Source organism: Leptinotarsa decemlineata, unplaced genomic scaffold, assembly GCF_025532065.1.
Source record: "Leptinotarsa decemlineata unplaced genomic scaffold, Ldec_3_MD MMD2_tig00000090_RagTag_RagTag, whole genome shotgun sequence".
In the NCBI taxonomy this organism is placed as follows: domain Eukaryota; kingdom Metazoa; phylum Arthropoda; class Insecta; order Coleoptera; family Chrysomelidae; genus Leptinotarsa; species Leptinotarsa decemlineata.
In genome coordinates this window covers 471581-489503 of record NW_027412541.1, presented here as the reverse complement: position 1 = coordinate 489503, position 17923 = coordinate 471581, and the positions used below count along the sequence as shown (strand labels likewise).

The 17923-nt window shown below is 35.8% G+C and overlaps 1 protein-coding gene and 1 long non-coding RNA gene across 3 annotated transcripts in view; one reads left to right on the top strand and one right to left on the bottom strand.

Annotated features, from left to right (window-relative positions):
* LOC141481165 (uncharacterized) overlaps positions 1 to 17777 on the bottom strand; it is a 179316-nt gene extending 161539 nt beyond the window's left edge. Inside the window, exons 1-3 of one of the 2 annotated variants that reach the window (XR_012464780.1) lie at positions 16954 to 17777; positions 16069 to 16235; positions 14380 to 15755 (exon numbers count right to left, since the gene is read on the bottom strand). This is a non-coding gene — a long non-coding RNA (uncharacterized lncRNA). Of the gene's footprint in view, positions 1 to 11855; positions 15756 to 16068; positions 16236 to 16953 lie in introns of those variants that run through there. The other variant, XR_012464779.1, reaches the window with a different exon arrangement.
* Positions 1 to 17923, top strand: part of LOC111514355 (uncharacterized) — a 114066-nt gene that overhangs the window by 59871 nt on the left and 36272 nt on the right. The window lies entirely within an intron of this gene.

Genomic DNA, 17923 nt, shown 5'->3' with positions numbered 1-17923 from the left:
CAACGTAACGCATATCAAATATAACGATGATGTTTCCTCGATATGCGTTGCGTTCGATGTTTCGTTGTCATCGGAATGTTAATGCAACGCACATCAATTAAAACGTAGACGCTCCGTCGATGCTCCATGTGCGTTCCGTTGTCAAGGAAACATCAACGCAACGTACATCAATAAAACGGTAACGTTTCATTGATGTGCGTTGCTTCGACGTTTTGTTGACAACGAAACTTTAATGCAACGTCAACGCAACGCACATCCATGAAACGTTGACGCTCCGTTTACGCTTCAGGTGTGTTCCGTTGTCAACGGAATATCAACGCAACGTACATCAATAAAATGGTGACGTTCCATTGATGTGCATTGCGTTGACGTTCCGTCGACAATGAAATGCATGTGAAAAAAGTAGTAATAAAACACAATTTTTCAATTTTTTTTTTATTCGCATAAACCATTTATGAATTTTACTTTATAATAAAGAATATATTCTTTGAAAGCATTACAAAATGAAGTATTTGATATTTCACAATATCTTTCTAATAATTCTAACTTTAAAGAATTAAAAACTGGTTTATCTTTGGAAAATCTTTCAATACTATCTATTATACTATAATAATCAAAAAAAAAGTTAATGCTTTCCAATAAGGCAATTCGATGTGATATCAAATTCTCATCAGCTTGTATTACTTGGTATATTTCCTCTTCGGAAAACAGGAACTCAATACCGTGTTTCGCATTCGCTGAGCACTTCGTATCATTATATACAAATTGGATGACTTAACAATAATCACCACAAGGGAGTATCGTGGGATCATACTCATCTGGAAATGTTGAAAGGTCTTCTTCGAAAAAGTCAGTCTTCTTCTGTACGAGTAGGTCGATTAAAGTAGCACATTCGAATATGCTGAACGATATTTTCTTCGGTTTGAAAGGTTGCTTCGCAACAATTGTCGTACTGAATGTTCTAGCTGATAATCCTACCACTATTTCATAACCTTCAAGTGGAAACACAGTTTGTAGCAGTATATGACATTCATTTTTGGCAGACACTTTATATTTCATCGAAATTCTATCTAATTTTTTGTTGTAATCAGACATATTGGTATCATCACTAAAATAACCACTATCTTCAAGAGTCATGTTGATGTATGTGTGTGTGTGTGAGACGATAATGATAATGACGGACTTCACACTGCTCACTGATGTTGAAAAAGTACAAACTTGTTTCAATATACATTCAATTCATACATAGCCCCCACCACTCTTCAACATCAAAATGTACCTGCTTTCCAGAATTGAATTCATACGCGCACATCAAAAAAGTAGTTACAAAATATCTGTTTTTACTTTCCAACTGTTATGCTTGCTATCTAAACCGAGCCATTTCACATACATTCTTCTGCTTTTTTTTGTCAGCACTTTTTCCACGAGATACATATCAGGATTTGCAGTTTTTTGAAAATCCAACCAACCATAGAAAGCACCTCTAATAGGTACACCAGTAATGTTGACTTTGATAATTTTGAATAATTCCATAGTCCAATTGGGTGTGTAGCCTATTTCGAAAATGTGTTTCGCCTTACTGATTCGCTCAACATCACCGAATTTGAATTTTCTGGGTCCAGCTATTTTCAGGTGGGAGTATGTTGAATTGAGGAATTTGTTTTTGTTGTTTTTGTTAACTTCCGAAGGTTTCGCGGCCGTCTTCGAGTGCCGCGTATCATTACAGGATTTTGTGATTTCAGGGAAAACAAGTAGATGAACAAACTTGTTCCTGGACCACTTGGGAGTGGGGGAAACGTCATCGAAATCGACGCAGGATGGAACGAGTATCGTAGCGATTTAAGCGTGGAACTCCGCCCCTCGGCCCCCTTGGTGCTCCACCTAACCTATCTGCCTCCCTAGTACTCCACATCACCGCTCTGGCCCTCTTGCGACTCTGCCTCACCCCTCGGCCCCCTTGTCACGTTCCAGTCACGTGATTTTAATTAAAAAAAGTTTATAGTTATGAGATTCGAACCTGGATCTTCCGCGTGGTAGACATTGTCCTTAGCCTCTACACCAACGTTAGATATTGAAGTTAACTGCAAATGTTGGGTATTTATAGCGTTAGTTTTGTCGGGACCGAAATTGACTCATTCATTATACTTGACAGCATTTTTTTTTTATTTCCGTAGAATGTAATCGTTATTATCTTGTTGAAAATAGGAAAATATACTTAGATTTGGGAAATAATTAATATTTCATGTAAAGATGTGTATGTGTGTGTAAGAGCGAGAGACGCGTGTGACGTAATCGATGCAAAGAGAGATGATATCGAGATTTACCGGTTGCTAGTGCAAGCAGGTGTTGCCAGTTGTTCAATAAATCATTGTTTATGGGGCAATCTAGCGTTGCCAATTTGAAAATTAAGCGTGAACTACTCGACGAAAATTGGAAGCGCGAAAATGATATATTTTATAATAATAATGAATCAGATTTAAGAAAAAATATGACAACTTAACCTGCGATCCGTCATTGTATACGGGGTGTCTCAAAATACATCATTGAAAACAAACATGACGTCGAAGTGTACAGGGTGCGTCAAAATATATATTTAAGAAAAAACATGTCGGTTCAACAGAAGTCTAGCATTCCAACATGCCAAAAGGGCACTACGTCTCGTATCTTTGTTAACCAAGTTAGCATCATCAGGAGAAAGAGGAGATCCAAAAGTGTCGAGAGGTTAAGCGTTGTGGACTCAACGTGAGGGTAATGGGAGAGCGAAGTATTCGACAATGACATTTCAAAATACGTGGTTTTCCGTGCGTTTTCGATCGTTTTTAGTGCGTTTACGACCGTTTTACGTGCGTTTACGATCGTTTTTCGTGCGTTTACGGTCGTTTTTCGTGCGGTTTCGATCGTTTTTCGAGCGCTTTCGAACGTTTTGCATACGTTTTCTATTTTTTTGTTGAGGGTATCATAAGGCGGTGAGGTTAGATAAAAAAGAAGAAATGATTTGGTAATATATCACAAAGCCATTTGTATAAAATATCTACGTTTCGGAGACTGCAATTGTAGTTGGTTCGCTTGCGAATGTGATGCATACAGGGTGAGGCACCTTCGTTGTTGTCGAATGTGGGAACCATCCATGTTGTATTGTCATAGCCCTCCAAATTGACAACGCGTGTCGGTATATTCAACTCGTGAAATTTTTCAGTTAGAAAGTCATATTTTTGATGTCCTCGCACATAAATGACATCGACACCTTGTAGATTCTCCATGAGAATGACATCCAATTGATTATATTCCACAAAGCCAGAGGAATACCTCAATCCGTGAATGTTTCGCTCCAAGTAACAGGCGGTACGACGATCTTCTTTACTCAAACTGGAAAATGGTGTGTTTGGCAGCAGTAAAAAGTTACTACACTGAATTCCAATCCTAATGGCTATTTCTTTAGGATGGAATTTTTGCTCGACGGTGAAGCCTTGAATATCTACAACAGCTATTCTCATGTTGACTCTTCGATTGATACTGAAGCAAAATCACATGTTCAGTTCCATTTTTTAAAAATTTCGCTGAGTGGGAGGTGTTCTATGACAGTGTCGTGCACAATTATGCAATAGGCTCTAGTATTTTGAGGAAATCCCTCGGATGCTTCGATTTCAAGTTTTACATCAACACTGGAACTTTTGATGCTCTCATCCCTTCTGGAACAATCGATGACAAAGAGAGCTTTGTCCGTGAAGACGGTGGAAGTGAGAAGAGGATTATGTTGATTGGTCATTTTGTAGCTGAGACCAAATTGTGAGTAGTTGAAATAAGCTTGCGAAAAATTCCCCTTTGCAAAATTCAAATGCATATTTTCCTTGGGGTAATTCTCACCGTTAAGAGTGAGCGTTATATTGGTAATATTCAAATGATTGAATATTGTTGGATCATTGTTGACTTTAGTGTAGTCACGATTTTTTTGGAAACATACAATTACATAGCGAGGGCTTTCGAGGAACGTCTTGACGGCCCATATTTCATTTTTTGCACCTTGTGTGAGAGCTGGCAGCATATGAAGTTCCCATTTTCTGAACGGTATGAGAATAGGAGTGTCTGCTTGGATAGCTTTCAAAAGTTGCAATTTAATTCGATCATGCGGAAAGAGTCGTTTACCTTTCAGTTCGATATTTTCAATTTCCAATATAACTTCCATTTTCGGTGTTAGTGCAGCAGGAGTCTCTTCTATTTTGAAATAGTTGCTATCATCTCTAGCTCGTACTAATCGAATGGTATGTTTACCGTAGGAAACACACTGATAATCGTTGAAGATATTCAAAAAATGCTTGATGGGTATGAGCATGTTGAATGTTAGATGAGTTGTGTTGATGACGCCTGTATTGTTGGGAAAAGTCCAACCGGAGGTGGCCAAGTGTTTGATATCTTCGTCGGTGTAGATGAGAAAGCCTCTAACAGTACTAACAATTCCAAGTTCACGAACAGCTTCCAATTCCTTACCACTTTGCTCATAACTAGCAGATTGAAACATGAAAGCACCAGCATTGTTTACGAATGACACCTTACCGTCCCCTTTAGTCTTCTCAACTTTTCCACTAATGAACAGCAGACTATCGTACAAAGCATCGTAGGCATCAGATTGATAGATGTTAATTTCAATAACATCGTTGTTGCGAAAAGATTTGACATATGGATAGTAGGTCCGCCATTCTATCTTCTGTATGGACTCATCGATTTGCGGTTTTCGGAAAATGTTGAACACTTGATTGGACAACATGATAACCAAGAGATTCCAGAAACAATTTATTTTCCGTTGTCAATAGTTGTCGACTAGTGAAGGTCTTGGTGAAGACTGACTTGGGGTATGGAGGTGTATTATTTTTATAGATAGTCAGCACCATACTTCCGCTTCAATTCCAAACGAATTATTATTTCTTCGTTTCGGAAATCAATGAGCCTAGAATGTTGGTCGAGCACTTGCAGCGTAATATTGTTTATTTCGTCTCTATGTGCAATAGGTAGGTAAATGGGGTGATTAGGTGTTTCGTCAATTGCATACCCCGGATCAACACCAACAGCAAATTCGTATATCGTATGAGTCGGTGTGTCGTTGTAGAAGGCTCCAAACGTAATGTTGCTATCTATGTGTATGGTGCGTACTTTAATGATATCCACAGGTAGATCGGATTCGTGATGTAAGTGGTTTGAGAAGAGTAGATGAAAAGCCCAGTATGTGAGCCAAGCTATTTGCAGGTCGGAAATCAATCTAGTGCTTCAGACAGAATATTTCACTTTTCAGCGTATTATTATTCGGTTTCAGATAGAAAAAATCCTCAGGGTTTTCCTTGAACGTTTTAGGCGTGATGTATTTGTTTATTAATTCTTCAATAACACCAATTTCGTAAGATCCAACAGGTATATCGATGCTTTTCTGTTTAGTTTTGTCAGCGTTTTCATAGTAGTAGAATTTCGTACCTTCTTCAATGTTGGGTATACTGTTGTACGAATGGAAACTGAGCAAAGCTAAAGTATATTCAGAATCAGAATCTAATCGAATGGGTGGATTGAAATCGATGGAGAGCGTCGAAGAACGACTCGTTAGCGTTAATATCATACATATGACTGATATAATGTCAGTATGACATCTCCTCAAATAATGATTGAAACAACAACATTTTACATAAAAATCATCTATTTCTACAATAATAACATTCTATTTGCGAACTCACAGGACCATAATACATTGCTTTTTGTAGCGATGACGCAGCTGATGTAGGTGGTGGTACCTCATGTCGGTAATGGATGAAACATGGTAAACAAATCTGCAAAGCGAATCGATGTTGGTAGTCCTTTGGTAATCTATGCCAAACATCCAATAATTCCCAAGGTTTAGCATTCTCAATCAAATAGTCGATCGATAAAGTTTTCAATTCAGCATCGGTTAAATCTCGCAAAGATTTATCTCCAACCATTTTTGCAGACATTATGGAGCAGAAACTGTAGGCACAGATGTCCGCAATTACTCTGGTCGAAGTTTTGATACTGATCATTGTTATATGTAATCGTTATACCCCCTCCAAAATATCTGACCAATTCCATTGGAGGTTTGAGATTACCTATTTCACCTATTTGATTTTATGAATGAATGTCATTACGATGTCATCGATGACATAAGCAGATCAAGCTTATTCCGTTACATTCAAAATCGTAATTCATGAATGAAGTGTGTGTATTTTCTATAATGTTATCCAATTTGGTACTGAAGAGCCTTAGGACAAGTGTCTCAAGGCGAAACACGGTGTATACCAGTTAGGGTGACAGTGTTCCATGTGAGTACAATTTATTACCATTCATTCAAAGTAGATATCATCTGAATGATATTTGATTCTTATTCCTCAACAAATGTTCGATATACAAACTGAATAGAGAAAAGTATCTTCTGTATAATTCAGTGTTCATATAGAAGTATTTGTTTCGAAAGAATTTTTTTTTCTTCCGTGTAATTCAATGTTTATATGAAAGTAGCTGTTCCTGGAGGACTTTCTTTCAGTTTGTGTCTGAAAGTTACTTCTTTGCATGATCTACACATCCATGTATAGAGTTACTTATTTTCAAATTGATTACTTCCTTCCTTTCTTTGGAAGATTCTCTCATACATTTTTTTGTATCAGATGGAGTAGTAGAAAGCCAAAAACTTTCTTTCCCAGAAATTAATCACTCCTAAAAATATAACCCTTTCAAATCAAGTTTTTTTGCTTTTTCAAGTAAAGACCTTGCCCTTTGCGTTGCTTTTGTTTCTTTGGAACAGACCAAATCCTCGAGGTGTTTTGCGTAGGTACAAACCGGAACCTTAATGTTCCATACCTTTATTGTGACGTTGATCTTCTTCAAGTTTCTTTTTAGCATTTTTAGCATCTATTACGGTTTTTGCGATAGCGCCTGCTCCACCTGCCAACGAACCCAAAGCTGAAAGGGCAGCGAATATAGGTATAAGGGGAAGGATTCCTCCAGATTGTGCTTCGAATGGTATTATCCTAGGCATCCGTATGTTTTTACGTCCTCCAGCTTGACTCAATGCCATTTCAGCAGCTCGCAAAGCCGAAGCACTAGATTTCTTAGTATTGGTAGGATGTGGTTCCTATTTTTGGTAATTTTTTGAAGCATATTACGTCGAAAGGACAACCCCATGCCGAGCTCACGTTTCGCTTTAATTGTTGTAGTTACGAGCCAAGCTGCAGTTTTTTCATCAAATCTAGCGTCCTTCGATTTAACGCGTTCCCAAGCTCTATTTTCCAACACTTGATCTGCTTTATGACGGTCTTCTAATGAGTCGCTTTGAGAGTACGCGATATCGTTATCTTTACAATATTCTTCCAAAGGATTTACACCGGTGTCCAATCTCTTTTTCAATTTGGTGCCTGGTCCGCAAAACTGATAACCAGGTAGATGTAATTCGAACGGGAGCTTATTGATAATCGAATTGACGACACCTGCACCGTAGTAAGTCAACATTGAGAATGATTGGGTGATGCCTGTGATGTTTTTATTCATAACCGTAGCGCACTCATTGTCCAGCATCACATCATGAAAGTCGTTCAACAAGACAAGACATTACCTATTGAAAATTTAGAATTTTTGAATGAAGCCAACAATAGTAGTGTAGTTGGGAAGCATGGTATATTATTACCCAATTCGTTTCGTGCAATCATTTGTGGGCCGAGTGGTTGTGGACAGACAAACGCTATCTTAACATTACTATTCCACCCGAATGGCGCCAAATTTGAAAATTTCTACGTATATTCAAAATCATTGTATCAACCTAAATATCAAGTGGTTCAAGAAATTTTCAGTAAAGTCAAGGGGTTGGGATATTATCCGTTCAGGGAAAATGAGGATATCATAAGCCCTCACGAAGCCAAATCAAATTCCATATTCATTTTCAATGATGTCGCATACGATGGCCAACAGAAAATTCTCGAATATTATTCTGTATGTAGGCATAAGAACATTGACGCCGCCTATCTTTGTCAGACATATTCAAAAATCCCCAAAAAATTGATACGAGACAATTGCAATATGATTGTATTTTTCAAACAGGATGAAATGAATTTGAAACATGCATTCGATGAACCCGTCTCTCCCGACATGTCTTTCGATGAATTCAAGAGAATGTGTGCCGAATGTTGGCAACATCGATATGGAACCGTTGTAATAATGAAAGATTTCGATAAGAATCGTGGACGTTATCGTCAAGTATTCGACAAATATATAAGTATACACAGTGTGTGATGTAGTATCATTCACCATCATGAAACCGTTGAGCAAAGAAGTTGATTTTATTCGAAAGAATAAAATCAACGAAATTGCACGCATCATTCGAAAAAAATATTTGGCTCTGAAATTGGGCAAATCCGAAAAAGATGAGTAATTGCAAAGATTTTTCAAACCTCTGTCTATTTCATTGAGGAAAATAGCTAATGAAACAGCAACACAGGCATCTAGTACCCCATTGAAAACTGAAGCAAAAACCGAAGTCAAACAAGAGACAGTGGAAGAGTCTGAAACTCCATTCCAATCCCTCGTACATGTTGCAGGTACAGATGAGGATGACGATGATAACGTCTTTAGCGGGTATGTAGAAAACGAAAAAGACGACAATGTTGCGTCAGGCATAAATGAACAAGTTTCAGAGGAATATATCGATCAATATCCGATAATGTCTCAACCGTACATTGGAAAACATTGGGGAAATGACAAGGAAATCGACAAAGTATATGGTCCCATACATGATGGGGTATCTTCAAAATGGTTCCTAGGCCAGAAGGAAATCGATTTTGACAAGCGTAGCGGATACATAAAATTGGCTGGTTATCACTGGAAAGGAACACCCGGTATATATGGACTGTTATTTCTCGACATGCCTGAAAATTATAACACTGAGGATTTGAATGTATACAAAAGGATTTTGAATTTATCGAGCGCTCACAAGAATTCGGCTGGGCATCTAAAAGGCACACAGAGATACAAGTACACCAACATAATCAAACCGTTGTTTCCTACAGCAGGAAATCGTCGTAAAACTGGTACTGGGTTTTTTCAACCTAAAACACCTCTTACTACTACTACTGCGATGACATCATGTCTACCCAAAACGTCACCTCTTGCAATGACATTCAATACGAAACCCATTGAATACATTTATTGGGACGATCCCAACGAGCTATGCGAACGTCTCAAATTATTGCTAGCCTCTCGAGATGCAGGAAATACTTCACACAACAATGAAATCATTGCCATTTTGAATTAACTCAAAGAGGCAAAAATAATTCTATAAGATACACTACGTTCCCCAATACATTATCATTTTCAAAATGGTTATCGATAAGTTTGGACGTAGCAACAGAAACAGAAAGCAAAAATTGCCAACGTCCTCTGGAGGGTGTTTGTTGCATTATACCTCAGGTGGTAATATTCATTGTGGTGATGTGAAATTGTGTCATGTGAAGAGCCCCACCACTGATTACGATGTTGCTAAAAAAAGTATGTGGATGGAACCGATAATGAGCTTGCTTCATTTATATATCAACTACCTAAGAAACACGAAAAAGAAATGATCCAAGTAAATGGAAAACTAACCAAATTCCAAGGTGATATCTCCAAACAAATTACCGAAATAAATTCGAAGGTACAATCTACCATCAAGGAAATCAAAAAGATACAAAATAAAGTTCAAGCATAACCATAATGAAAGAGCGGGGTTCACACATCTTCACCATCAGTCGTCATGACTTCCAAAGACAAGATTCAACTTGTCAACAAACTACATAAACCATTTGGAAAAAATTATCCTTGACGCCGTACAGTTATCAAAGGTATAGATGACTTATGGCAGATGGACTTGGCTGAGATGAGATCGTTCGCTCACCAAAATCGAAATTTCAAACTGATTCTAGTCGTCATAGATTGTTTTTCGAAATTTGTGTGGACTCGACCACTGAAATCAAAAACGGGAGAGGAAATTACGAAAACGTTTGCAGATATCTTGACACATACGAAACGTTGTCCAAAAAATTTACAAACCGATCAAGGTAAAGAATTTTACATCAATAAGTTTTGAACTTTGATGAAAAAATATGGAATAAATCACTACAATACGTACAGCATCACTGAGGCTTCTATGGTTGAACGTATCATTAGAACGTTAGAAGAGAGAATTTCAAATATTTCAGTCTGAATGGCACCTACAAATGGTTGAATGTCTTGCCTGAAATCACAAAATACTACAATGATACGCGATACTCGAAGACGGGCATACAACCTTCGAATATCACCAAAACTAACGAAAAACAAATTCTCCAATTAACATACACCCATCTGAAAATAGCTGGACCGAGAAAATTCAAAGTCGGTGATGTTGTACGAATCAGTAAGACGAAACACATTTTTGAAAAAGGCTATACACCCAATTGGACTACGGAATTATTCAAAATTATCAAAGTCAATATTACCAACCCCGCCACCTTCATGCTAGAAGATATGTAGGGTGCACCTATTAGGGGTGCTTTTTATGGAGAAGAATTACAAAAAACTGCAAATCTTGATATATGTCTCGTTGAGAAAGTCTTGAGGAAGAAAGATAAAAAAATGTACGTAAAATGGCTGGGTTCGGATAACAAACACAACAGTTGGATCGAAAATGTCGATTTTGTATAGAATCTTATGGAAAACAAGCACACTGACAATTTATTGGGTGGGCCTTTTGTGAAGAAATATTTGTGTGTTTAACGAACGCACAATATCTGAAACGGACCACGTGATCTGAAGCTATAAGAGCGCATGCAAACACAGATGGATATTCAGTTTGAAAATGTCTCTCGATAGTGGTTACGGTAGTGAAGTTGAAGTAATGTTCGACAGTGATGGTGAAGATTACAATGGAACTTTAAATGCAATAGACAGAGCGTTGGAGCAATACGAAATGGCTGCTCGAAACGAACATCAATTGCTGTTGATGGCATTTCCCATGTCATCTTATGAAATTCGATGTGGCCTAAGTCCATGCAGAGACTTCAGCCCATGCATAATTTTGAAGTAGCAGTTTTCCATTCGTTCCATCAATTTAACAAGTTATGAATGGGCGAGCCTAATTGGCATCCTGCAATAAATGAAGGAAAATTTCTTTGAATCACAAATCGATGGATATGTAGACGAATATGATCCAATTACAACAGGTTGCGGGGATTACATTTACGTCACACAGTACATCGAAAGTAATACCAAACAAGTTTCCATTTCCAAGGACACCACGAACATGGAGCTGTTTCAACGAGATGTAAACGAGATCCTGAATACTCACCTTGGTGTGCTCTCTGATCGTATCGCTATGCTGGATGTTTTGAACTTTTGTGATTATTATCGAGGTGTTTTCAATATAATAAAATCATGGTTACGTGAGAATAAAACTAATTTAACTTTGGAAGAAATCATTCCAATCATAGCAGGTTTTTGTCAAGCCTCAGCTCTAGATAGTCTGTATGCTAATGCTTTACGTGAATATTTATTTTATTATAAACAAAAAATAGTGTATGATTTATGTAATAAATGAGAAAATGTTGCAACATTTGTTTCATTTAATGTATAAGTTGAAAAAAAATTTCAGCTTTAAAAAGTTATTTGCTGGAATAAAACACCAAAATCTCAATATATATATATATATATATATATATATATATATATATATATATATATATATATATATATATATATATATATATATATTGTATTCAAATTTTATCAACGTGTGTGTACAAGAATAAATAAGTATACAAAATTTCGAAATATTTCATTCAAATTATATCAACATGTACATGTACAATAATAAATACAAAAACTGAAATACTCGAACATATTTCTGTTTGCAGTCAATTCTGGAAAAGTTGGTTGTCTCCTACCGCTGTTGAAAATTCTCAGAGTAACACACACATATCAGTCATATTCAAACAAGGACAAAATTTATCAATGAATCATATCAATAGAAATAAAATCCGAATGATAACCTCATTTCAAGCTATAGTTCCTCCAAGGTAAAGTGTCGGATGATTTTGAGATTAATTTTCGTTTATCGTCGTGTGGACTCTAGCCTATTTTCACCTGCTTGCTACTGAAAACGTTGTGAGCTTATGATCGAATAGTGAACTGCTCACATATTTTTTTTTAATTTCTGAGACAATCGATATAATTTGAAATCAATTTTATTTTTGACTACATTATATCGAATTCCCTTTGATTTTTTTTATAACTTTTCCACCCTGCACTTTGTAGGTGTACATTTTGGAACGTAACCCTGCAAAGTGCGTGATGATTTTACCATTTGCTTCATCTCTCATTAACCCAGGAATTTTTTTATTCACGAGTGGAATTTGAAACTTATTATCGGGCGAATAATCGGAAGTATCAAATTTTGATGAGTTCTGAATAGACAACTTCACACCTTATTTCGTAGATGAAGCTATCTGTATCTGTATACATTAACTTGCAATTTTCTATACCTAGAGTGGGCACCATGAAATCGTAATGGAAATCAAACATGCATGTTTTTGAAATATCTAAAATTGCCATTCCGATGTACAGAGGTTCATTGAAAACAAGTTCAGTCTTTTTCAATTCAATAGCCTCCAAGTCTGTATCGAAAACGGTTCGACTCTGAAATCGAGGGCTCGCAATTATATTGTTGGCGCCATAACGACCATTCCACGAATTCACAAGTTTGACCACCCTGTGTAATCGAATGTTTTCCATCGTTTTCCCAAAAATAGCATTTACCATTAGTTTATATAGATTTTTGCCAAAAGAACTGGTAGCTGCAGCCCTTAGACGAGTATTCAACTCGATGTAGGGACGCAGCCATGCAGATTGTTTGAATTTCAAAACCCGATGAATTTCGGTTAGAATCAAACCGTTTTTCAATGCTTGTTCCAAGTTGCGATAATGCATAATATATTTGTCTTTATGATACAGGGTACCCATTAATTTCTTTAGTTTGGAATTTGGTGGTGCTTGATGCTCTGGATAAAACGAAAAATCTTTATGTGAATCATGTAATCTCTCAGGGTATTCCAAATCAACTTCCAATATGTAGCCTTCTGAAGCATTGTCAGGAATTTCAGTTACATCTTTGTCAGAATTTTCCACCCACTGAAAACCGACGTAAGGTAAAAATTCTGACATTGCCCACCCATATAAATTATTGACGTCTAAATATAAAAGATATTTTGGAGGTTTTTCGGGATTGTATGCTTCCATATATTTATTGTTTGCTTCAGAATATCTATTTGAACAAACCGATATTCCGCCCCTTATGTTCTACAAACATAATCATGCCAATGTCTTTTAAAATTTGTAATTTACACTTCGTATACTTCAACATGGCATCCCACGTGTACCCAGGTATAGTATAATACCATGCGAGATCCAACCCATAAGTTGCCATGCTTTTTTGTCGAGAATTTTCAAAAACGTCTGCCAGTATTAAAATATCTGTTTCCAAATATTGGTCCGCATACGATCCCAAATTTGTAATTCCGAATGATTCCCAAACATTTTGTAATGACTAAATTCTTTTTTTTAAATTTCCAAATCATTTTGATCCAATGTGGATACTAATTCATCCAACGATGTTCCCATGAATCGAAAAGAATCTATAAATCGAAATTTAATTTTAGTTTCAGCATCCTTCTGTGTAAAGGAAATGCATTCTTCTTTATTTGAGGAAAGTATGCTCACACAGCCTTTTTTTGAGATATCTCTGATAATGAAGTGACTGTCGTATCCTGAAAGATTATGAAAAGTAATGGGTACCACGAATAATTTTCGAGACTTGACATTACAGAGGGCTTGGTGCGCAAAACCGCGGAATGCCCCCGTATAGTGATCGTGATCGTACACGATAACATCTTTGGGGGCACTGTCATCGGCTCAATATTCTTAATTTTAGATTCAACAAATTTTGCAATATCAGACAACTCATCGGTAAACCATTTCATACAGTCTTCAACCTCGATAGCTTTTAAAATAAGAGAGACTGTCGTCATAGGAACACTTGAAGTAGTAGCCTGCACTGAAAGGTATATGTTTTTGGTATTTTGTGGTTTTGTTAGATATGCTCTCGTTACATTTTTCCAATAGTGACTCGAAATCAGCAAAAATTATAAACGGGCATTTTTGTTTATAAACATAATTTCGAAATTCCACATAACCGTATGTAGGAAAGGAAATTTTACAATATTTTGCTTTTTCGCACAAAACAGTATGATCATTTAATTTTTGCTGACTTGAAAAATAATTTAGGCATCTATCACAAATTTTTTTTCTTTCCATTTTTGTACAATTGTCTACTTAATAATCGGGACATGTCTTTGATCCAACAATAATGGAATTTAATTTCAGTCTCGTCATCGTCATTAATGGGTGGAGCCTCATAATCGTTCAATTTTGGAAAATATCTGTCTTGAATTAATAACAAATTAACATGTCTGTCTCGTTTTGTTGTCGTGATTCTGGCAGGTACCACTAGAAAAAATGATTTTTCCTTTGCTTGATTCAATTCCAAAGTGTAAACATTAACAGAAATATCATTAAGTTTTTCAAATTTGGAAATTTGATGTAAGTCCATTGGAGTATTTAGCCCTGTAGTATTCAGAACCGTAGAATAGTGTGGATATTTTGACACTCTATTAGAATGTATTGCTACAGGATACAAGGCGCTAATAATACTCCAAAAGAAGCACATTTCGTCATTGTTTTGTACATTAATGCATGCCTTCTTCCTTGTGATTTCTTGTGGCAATGGAATGGAAGAAGAACCGTTACCAATCACATATTTGTTAATTGCTACTTCCAACAAAAGAATTTTACTCAAAGCCCACCCCGACAATTGTTCTTCAAATTCGCCTAATTTATTCAATATAACATCCACAGCGTTTTCATTGTACCAAGCAGCCAAGTCCGTACCTGAATCGATAACTTTATTTGGTTTACTGAAATATTTACGATCAACAATTTCCTCATCATTCGACTTTTTAATAAAATCTCCTGAAAATGTAAAATTAACTTTGAGACATGACATTTGTTTTAAAATTTTGAAAATCTCACCTTTGAATAATTAAAAAGCATCGCCTAGAAACTTTTTAGGATCTTTATGAGTTAAATTGATGATTACCCCCGTTGTTACTCTACTATTGAAAACATTGTTAACATTTTGCCACTTCACCCTGGTGCTTCGTCGTTTCAAACCCGAGCCTATACGTTTATTATTCATCATTTTTATAATCACTTTGAAGCGTTTCAATTCCCCAATTTGTGTAATTATTTTCTTTTTTTCCCCAACCGAAAATTTTATTTTTTTCATAGCTAAAACGCATTTCTTTATATGTTTGTTAATAAATTCTATAGCTTGTTTGACAATATGATCCGAATAATTATCTTTGATGTGTAAAATGTACTTATCAATTACCGACTTGATTTTTGGAAAATCGACCATTTGGATTTTATTTATTGACATGACTCACCGATATTTTGTTCACAAATGAAATTCTAGCTGTTATGAGTCGGTTTTGGAAGCTGCAGAGAATTGAATTTTGTTCTGTGGACACTGTTGAGATGGTTCTGGAAGCTGCTGTAATTTGAAAGTCGTTCTGGAAAGGTTGCTAAGTTGAATTTGGATGTAGTTGTTGAGATGACTGAACTGATACTGCACACGTTGATGTAGTGTTCTGAAATAAATTTGATTTTCAATGCAAATATATACCAGAGAAAAATAATATTCAAGAGTGGGGGTAATGTGTTTCATGGAGTGATTGTGAAAAATGATCGAGTTACAGTTATAATTAAAAAAATCAACTGTCATTCAAAACAACGAATTTAAAACACATATTCTGCAAGTACTAAACACATAAAATATATTGAAAACACTTCTTTGTGCGGATCATATCTATGAATGAAAAACATTTTGAGTCGAACAAAAAATATAGTATACAACCACAAACTCTATACATATATTGAACAAAGAAAAATTGCAGTACTAACCTTAATTTCGTACAATTTCAAATGAAACAACACGACAGCGTATTTTCCTGATACAAAATTCTTCTAAATGGGAGTGATACTCCTTCGTCACTCGGTATGGTAACAAATTGTTGTTGTTATTAATTGGCTCCCTCTTCACGACTGAATTTGAATTTCATGAAATCCACCTGCGAGAAACCAAAAATAAAAAAACAATGTTTCAAATTATACGAACACTCAATAAACAACAACATGAATGAAAGTTATTCGTAACTTACTATGCGTTTTATTCAACTAGAAAGCTGCTCACAAAATCAGCTTCTGTTTACTACTTAATAAATGTGTATATAGGCAAGATATGGCATTGTCAAAGGCAAATAGATAAAATACGAGAAAAACTCTTATTCAGTTTGGATGATTCTCGAGTAAAATTCATAATCACGTTTTCGGTTATGAGGCTGCCATCTAACATCAAAACAATTTGTACGATACAAGAATTACTGTGAAAGATAGTTTTCGAGAAAAATGGATGTTAGCAATTACCGGTTCTTATCTTTTATTCATTATTAAGGATTGAGAAATATCAGTAATTGTTATTTCTTATCTTCTGACGTATGTAGGATAAAAAAAGTAGACCAGGCTTGGCTTGAGGAATACGTAAATACCTCTGAACCGTTTTGTATTACAAAATAATTGAAAAAAACGTTAATCCTCAAAAACTATGTTTAGAAAAACACTCCAGTATATTAATCTGAGAAAAATTTTGGAAAATTAATGATAACTCAACAACAACTCTCACGACCTTTGAATTAAATTAAATTTGAATGAATTCTTTTGTGAAAAAGTCAAAAACGTATAAAAAATCTTGCAATAAAAACTCATAAAGTGAACGTGAAAAACACTTACTTTCAGATAAAATCGTTGCACTTGTCACTAGTATCACTGATACAACTAACTCATCATTTCGCCTCGCAGGAGGTATTTATGGAAAATAAGTGATGACATATTTCAAAACCAAACAAAGAGCCTTTGTTCCGTCGCTTTGAGAACTGCATATCTCTGGGTTCTGATTCAGCATTGACAGTGATCAATGTCACCTTGGGTAAGAATAGGAAAATAGGTGATGACATATTATGCAATCAAATAAAGAGCCTTTGTTTCGTCACTTTGAGCCACGTGTCTGGCTTTACCGATAAGTGATAGCGATAATTCTGCATACCTATATTATATATTTCTACCAACTTGAAATGAAACAACATTTACTCAATGAAAATATTCATTTTTTTTATTAAATTTCATAATTGTTGTACAACTCTAATCAAAATTTTTTCTCTAGCCTTGTTGCGTATTCTGGAAAAAATTCAACAGTTTTTTTTTTAAATGACGAAGATCTTGAAATATCTTTTTCAATTCACATTTGAATGGTGTATTCTTTGGAATTGCGCCTGCGCAAATACTGTTAACTGACCCTCATTGACTGATGTCGAACGAATCGATTTCCATTGTTTACACTAGCCTTCACGCATATGTCCTTGGAATTTCACCCACATTCGGTACGTTTACATATTGAACAGAAATTATTGTAGTCGGAAGTACAAAATTTGTTTTTCAGCATCGTTGACGACATATTCTACACTCTGAGGCTGAAACACTTTGTCTTGAATGTGTAAATTATTCAACTGCTTGAGAATCATTTTCTTTTCCTCATATAATTGAATATCTTCACTTATTTGTTGGGCAAGTCTCTCAAATTCCTCTACTTTAGTCTGTATTCTCTGAATGCCATTTTATGAATAATTTTTGTTTACCAACGACGTACAGAACATCGTTTTCCTTCGAAACTATGCAAAACAACGTATGTTGAAATGTCATTGTC